Genomic DNA, 7,321 nt, shown 5'->3' on the forward strand with positions numbered 1-7,321 from the left:
CACTAACCTATGTATTTTTCCAGTCATGATGGGTATTGGTATGGAAAAAATATTGTAAGTTAGAGCAACAGTCTTCAATAAATGAGAAATATAGAAAATAAGAAAGTTTACACTCATTTCCTAGGACTGCCATAACAAAATCTGCAAAATAGGTGGCTCTAAACAACAAAAATTTATTGTCTCAGTTCTGGAGGCTAGAAGTCCAAATCAATGTTTCAGCCAGATCATGCATCCTGTGAAGTCTCTAGAGAAATATCCTTTCTTGTCTTTCTCAGCATCTGCTAGCCCCAGGTGTTCCTTAGCTTGTAGCTGCAGCATAATTTCATCTCTGCCACCATCTTGACATGGTCATTTTCCCTCAATGTATCTCTCTATTTCTCTTGCAAAGGACACCATTCAGAGTGGACTAAGATCTACCTTTCTCCAGTATGACCTCATGTTAACTGATAACTTCTGCAAAAACCCTGTTTCCAAATAAGGTCATATTCCTAGGTACCAAGGGTGAGAACTTCTAAATATTTTTTGGGGAACACAACTGAATACACAGTAAAGATGTAAGACAGTAATAAAGCATGAGACTCAAAGCTATCAAGAATGGATCAGTTTTGACCTAGCAAGGAATTATTAGGAAAATGCTACTAATTATGCAGAAAATAAGGAAAATAACAGTCTCCACTTCAAAAGGAAAACTCCAAACCAAACCAAACTTACTGCCATCAAGTAGATTCCAACTCATAGCAACCCCCATTGGCTTTTCAAGGTGCTAAATCTTTATGGAAGTAGATTGTCCTATCTTCCTTCCCTGGATTGACTGGTGAGTTTGAACTGCTGATCTTCTGGTTAGCAGTTAAATGCCAAATGCCATGTGCCACCAAAATTCCTTCAAAAGGAAAGGGAAAGCTGTATCTTTTAGGAAATGACAGATGTGTTTGCGTGCAGAAAATGATGTCAAAATAGTATTTAAAGAAGTGATTGAAGATACAGTAGAAAGTTTGTATAACTACTATTTCAGAAAAATCAAGGTAACAGTGGTTAAAACTTAGCATTGCAGTCAAGAGAAGAATTTTTCATTTCCAGGTTGGCTAATTTCTAACTGAGAGACCTCAGATAAATTATTTAACTTTTCTAAGTCACAATTTTCTCACAGGTAAAATGGAGATAATATAGTAATACATTACGAGTGTGTTGGAAAGAATAAATCAAATAATATTGAAAAGTGCTGGTACTTAATTAGTACTCACTAAATGATAACTATGATAATAATTACAGTGTTAATAATCATTACATATTATGTTACATTTTTATTTTCAATAGGTACATTTGAGGATGGAATTAGTAGATGGTTATATAGGAGTAAGAATTTCCAAAACAAAAATTACAGCGATGACAGATGATCTAAGGAGTCATCAGGTAATGTAAGTGACAAGAAGGTCAAACGTTAGCTTAACTTCAGGGGTCTAATAAAACTGTAATATTACTAAAATGTTAACTTAAAAGTCATTATAGGTAAAGCTTATAACTAAAAAAACTTCTAGAACAAAATATATTAGAACATCTTCAAAACTTGAGATAGGCAAAATTTTTTAGAGTACACAAAACATGAAATATACAATTAAAAATTTATAAAGTGGACTTTATAAAAATTATCAACTCTATTCATTGAAATAAACTATTATAAAAATGAGAAGACAAGCTACAGATTGGGGAAAAAAGTCCAAATATATAAAGCAAAGGGCTTTTGTTGAAAATACATAGAGAAATCTTGTTGTTATTAGATACTGTTGAGTTGGTGAAAACTTCTAGTGACCCTACGTACAACAGAACAAATCATGGCTATGATTGAGCTCATTAATGCAGCTACTGTGTCAATCCATTTCACTGAGGGCCTCCCACTTTTTCATCAACCCTCCACTTTACCAAGCATGATCTCCTTCTCCAAGGACTAGTCTTTCCTGATAATGTGGCCAAAATTCATGATGAAGTCTCACTGCCCTTGCTTCTAAGAGGTATTCTGTACTTTTTCCAATACATATTTAATCATTTTTCCACCCATCTATGGTTTATTTAGGCTGGCGTTTCAAATCCATCAGCCACTCCTCGGAAAGAAGGTTGGGCAATGGGCAATCTACTTCTGTAGTGATTAAAAAAAAAAAAAAAAAACCACTGCCATCCAGTCAGATCATAGTTGGTGTCAGTACAGATCGCCTTGGAAGACCAAGGAGTGGTCACTATGAGTTGGATCCCACTCGAAGGCAGTGTGTTGCGTTGCTTATGGTTTGTTTAGTATTCTTCACCAACACCATAGGAGGGCTCTCTAAGAGGTGGTGTAGTGCCTAAGACATTTGACTGCTAACCAGAAGTCTGGTGGTTCAAACCCAACAATCACTCGCCAGAAGGAAGCTTGAGCAACCTACTTCCATAGAGATACTGCTCCGAAACCCAAGAAGGGATCTCTATGAGTCCGGATAGACTCAACAGCAGTGAGTTTGGTTTTGGTGCACCAACACCATAATTTGAACGCGTCGATTCTTTTTCATTCATCCTTATTCTTTGTCCAGGTTTTGCATGCATATGAGATCATTGAAAATAGGCCTCAAGGTGACATCTTTACTTTTTGACACTTCATCAAGACATTTTGTGGCAGATTTGCACCATATAATACATCATTTGATTTTTTAACCACACTTCCACTGGTGTTCATGGTGGATCCAAGTAAAATGAAATTCTTGACAACTTTAATCTTTTCTCTGTTTATCACGATGTTTTATGATCCAACAGTTGAGAGGGTTTTTGTTTTCTTTCTGTTGAAATGTAATCTGTATTGAAGGATAAATCTTTGTTTTTCATCAGTATGTGTCTCAATTCCTCCTCACTTTTAGCAAGTAAGGTTGTGTTATCTGCATATCACAGATGGTAGCATAGTGCCTAAAGCACTTGACTGCTAACCAGAAGGCTGGTGGTTCAAACCCACCAGCCACTCCTCGGAAGGCAGGTTAGGCAATCTATTTCCGTAGTGATACCGACTCAGAAACCCAAGAAGGGGTCGCTATGAGTCGGGTCCGACTCATCGGCACACAACAACAACAACCAACCTGATGCTGCATTTTCTTCTTATAGTCCAGTTTCTCAGTTTATTTGGTCAACGTATAGGTTGAATATTGTGGTGAAAAGATACAACCCTAGTACATATCTTTTTTTATTTAAACCACACAGTATCCCCTTGTTCTTTTTGAACATACCAAGAGGTTCTACATGAGTACAATTAAGTGTTCTGGAATTCCCATTCTTCTCAATGTTATCCATAACTTTTTATGATCCACACAGTCAAATACCTTTGCATAGTCAATGAACAGGTAAACATCTTTCTGGTCTTCTCTGCTTTCAGCCAAGATCCATCTGGCTGGAGCAATGATGTCCTTCATTCCACATCTTCTTCTGAATTTGACTTGAATTTCTGGTAGTTAGTTACTTGTTGAAGTACTGCTATAATCATTTTTAAATTACCTTCAGCAAAATTTACTTGCATGTGACAATAATGAAATTGTTGGATAGTATCTGTGTTGTGTTGGACAACTTTTCTTATGAATAGGCACAAGTATGGATCTCTTTCAGTTGGTTGGCCATGTAGCTATCTTCCAAATTTCTTGGCATAGACAAGTGGTGCATCCAGAATTGTATCCATTTGTTGAAACATCTCAATTGATATTACATCAAGTCCTGGAGGCTAATTTTGTGCCAATGCTTTCAGTGCAGCTTGGACTTCTTCCTTTAGTGCCATCGATTCTTGATCATATGCTACCTCCTGAAATGGCTCAACATTGACTATTTCATTTTGGTAGAGTGACTGTGTATTCCTTCTATTATCTTCCTGTATCATTCAATATTTTGCCCATAGACTCTTTCAGTCTTGCAATTTGAGAATTAAATTTTATCTTCAGTTTTCTCAACTTGAGAAATGCCAAGCAAATTCTTCCCTTTTGGTTTTCTAACTCCAGGTATTTGCACATTAGATTATAATACTTTGTCTTCTCAAGCCACCCTGTGAAATCTGTTTGGTTCTTTTATTTCATCACTTCTTTTATTTGTTTTAGCTACTCTCCATTCAAAAGCAAGTTTTGAGTCTCTTCTGACATCCATTTATGTCTTTTCTTTCTTTGTTGTCTGTTTAAATTACCTTTTACTTTCTTCATATAATATCCTTGATGTCATCCCACAACATGTCTGGTCTTTGTTCATTAGTGTTCACTGAACAAAATCTATTCTTGAGATGGTCTCTAAATTCAGGTGGAATATACTCAAGACCATACTTTGACTCTTGTGGACTTGTTTACCTTTCTTCAGCTTCAACTTGAACTTTCATATGAGTGATTGATAGTATGTTCCACAGTTGGCCCTGGTCATGTTCTCACTAATGGTATTGATTTTCTCTATCATCTCTTTCCACAGATGTAATCAACTTGATTCCTGGGTTTTCCATCTGGCAAGGTCCACATGTATAGTTGCTGTTTATGCTATTCAAATATGGTATTTCCAATGAAGTCATGTTGTCGTTGTTGTTGTTATGTGCCATTGAGTCTGCCCCGACTGATAGCGACCCTTCCTTGGGTTGCTGAGGCAGAATCACTAGGGAAATAGATTGCCCAGTCTTCCTTCCGAGGAGTGGCTGGTGGGTTTGAACTGCCAGCCTTCTGGTTAGCAGTCAAGTGCCCTAGGCACTATGCTACCAGAGCTCCTGAATAAGTCATTGGTCTTGAAAAACTCTATGACTTTTTTTTTTTTTTAAAGATTCCAACAATAAATAGAGTTCTTGTAGTCAACCTTAAAAAGAGAGAAAAACTTGCAATCTATGTGTGTGATTTGTTTGCTTGTTGATTTTTATAAAAGATGGTTAATATCCCTTATCTCTCTATATGCTAGTCTCCTAGGACTGAGTATTTAGAATAAAACCCTGATGACTTCAGAATAATTCACAATCACAATAGGAAATAGATTACATGCCCCAAAACAATATTAGGGTCAATTTTTCTAGAAAGGGACTCTGTCACACATTAAACCTCCAAAAAGCCAAACACACTGCCATCGAGTCAGATCCAATTCATAGCTACCCCTCCTTGGATTTCAGAGGCAGTATCACTATGGAAGTAGATTGCCCAACCTCCCTTCTGAGGAGTGTCTGGTGGGTTTGAACTGCCAGCCTTCTGGTTAGCAGTCAAATGCCTTAGGCACTATGCCACCAGAGCTCCCTACTGTAATTTAAAAAAAACTATGCATGTCAATTGAGACTTAACCATAACAATATTTTATTATTTTAAATACTTATATCTTCATAATTCAAAAAACTTTTACAAGCAAATCTGATTTATATTTGTCACTTTTATTGTCTGAATCAACAAGAAACAAAAGCATTTAACCTGATAAAGTTACATTCATGATTTTTTTTTTTTTTTTTTTAAATCTGCCTTTAAGAAGTTGACGAAGGCATTTGACTGCTGACTAGAATTTTGGCAGTTCAAAATTCATAGAGCCACTCCATGGAAAGAAGATAGGGCAATCTACTTCTGTAAAGATTTACCACCTTGGAAACTCAATGAGGTGAGGGTCACTATGATTTGGAATCAACTCAATGCAGTCAGTCAGTTTGGTTTTGACTTATTTGTCAAATTTCCTGCAGTAGCAACCTGTCAGTAATAAGATTCCCATCTCTCTCATATGAACAGAAAAAGTAAAATTCATTTTCCAAACTAAAGCTTTGTCACAACTAAGAATGGAATAGAAGCATATTTGAAGGCTCATGTGATTTAGAAATATATGTTTTGGTTGGCAGATTCAAAATAAAAGGTATCACTCAAATCACTGGGGATAAGCTAGTTTAAAATTCTTCCAATATCATGTCAGAATTTCTGAAAAGACCAGACAAACTTATATCTCAGCAAGATGTTGATATTCTTGCTTAGACAAATATGTACCAGAGATTTTCATTGGCTTTAACTCTGTATTGAATATTGACTTTTTTTTTAACCAAAGGAAAGTAAATCTTTTCCTGAAGATTGGTAGGCTAGAAATACTTAAATATGCCATGGAATATAGTTAATAGATAGGTCTGCAGCAATGTAATGGTACTAGACAGAGAAAGTAATCTAATGTCTCTATCAGATTTCTGAAAAAGCAGAAAGCTGCTCTTTCTATAATCTTATTTTTGTTGTTGTTATGTGCCATCAAGTTGGATCCGACTCATAGTGACCCCTCCTTGGGTTTCCAAGGCAGTATCACTACAGAAGTAGATTGCCCAACCTTCCTTCCGAGGAGTGGTTGGTGGGTTTGAACTGGCAGCCTTCTGGTTAGCATTCAAGTGCCTTAGGCACTATGCTACTAGACAGAAGACTGAAGTTCCTAGCACTTGTTCATTTTATTTTAACAAAATGAAATGATCTTCAATATTCAGAAAGGAGCCTTGATGGTGTAGTGGTTAAGCACTAAGCTGCTAACCAAAAGGTTGGGGATTCGAACTCATCAGCTGCTCCCAGGAGAAAGATGTGGCAGTCTGCTTCCACAAAGATTACAGCCTTAGAAACCCATAGGGCAGATTTACTCTGTCCTCTATGGTTGCTATGAATTGGGATTGACATGACGGAAATAGGTTTTTAAGAATTACTTTTGCTAATTGTGAGACAGTGGAGTAATGTGTTTTTAAAGTGTCATATAGTTTTAAAAAATTTATCTGTAAAAATAAAATTCAGTTATTTTCTCATAAAACAAACATTTATCCTCAACCAACATGTGCAATGCCTTGTACTAAAGCCCAACAGTAAAAGCTCAAATCTAGTTTCTCTAACTTCATTAAAAATGCACATATTTACATATTCATTGAGTCCCTGGGTGGCACAAACAGTTAATATGTTCCACCGCTAACTGAGAGGTTGGAAGTTGGAATCCACGAAGAACTTCTTGCAAGAAAAGCCTGGAAAATCAGTCATTTAAAACTATATGGAGCACAGTTCTACTCTTACAACACGGGGCCACAGTAAGTCAGAGTCAATTTGACAGCAAGTGGTTGGGAGGTTCAGTGCAATGAGTTTTCTTTATAGATGGCATTTCCGTGCTTGGGTTTACAATTCCACCAATAATGATTGGTTGGACTGCAGCCTGCCTTGTGATTGGTCTATTTAGTGAACTTTGCAAGGATGGTAAGTTATGATGAAAATAGGGTATGTAAAATCACATGAAAAGAATTAACTGACCTTTCAGGTTTTGATTGGTTGCTGGCACAGCTGGGAGAGTCATGCCTTGAAAATGATAAGTAGCTTGCATATAAGCAGCCAAT

Source organism: Orycteropus afer, unplaced genomic scaffold (assembly GCF_000298275.1).
Source record: "Orycteropus afer afer isolate SDZICR_OR568_19922 unplaced genomic scaffold, OryAfe1.0 scaffold00111, whole genome shotgun sequence".
NCBI classification, from domain to species: Eukaryota; Metazoa; Chordata; class Mammalia; order Tubulidentata; family Orycteropodidae; genus Orycteropus; species Orycteropus afer.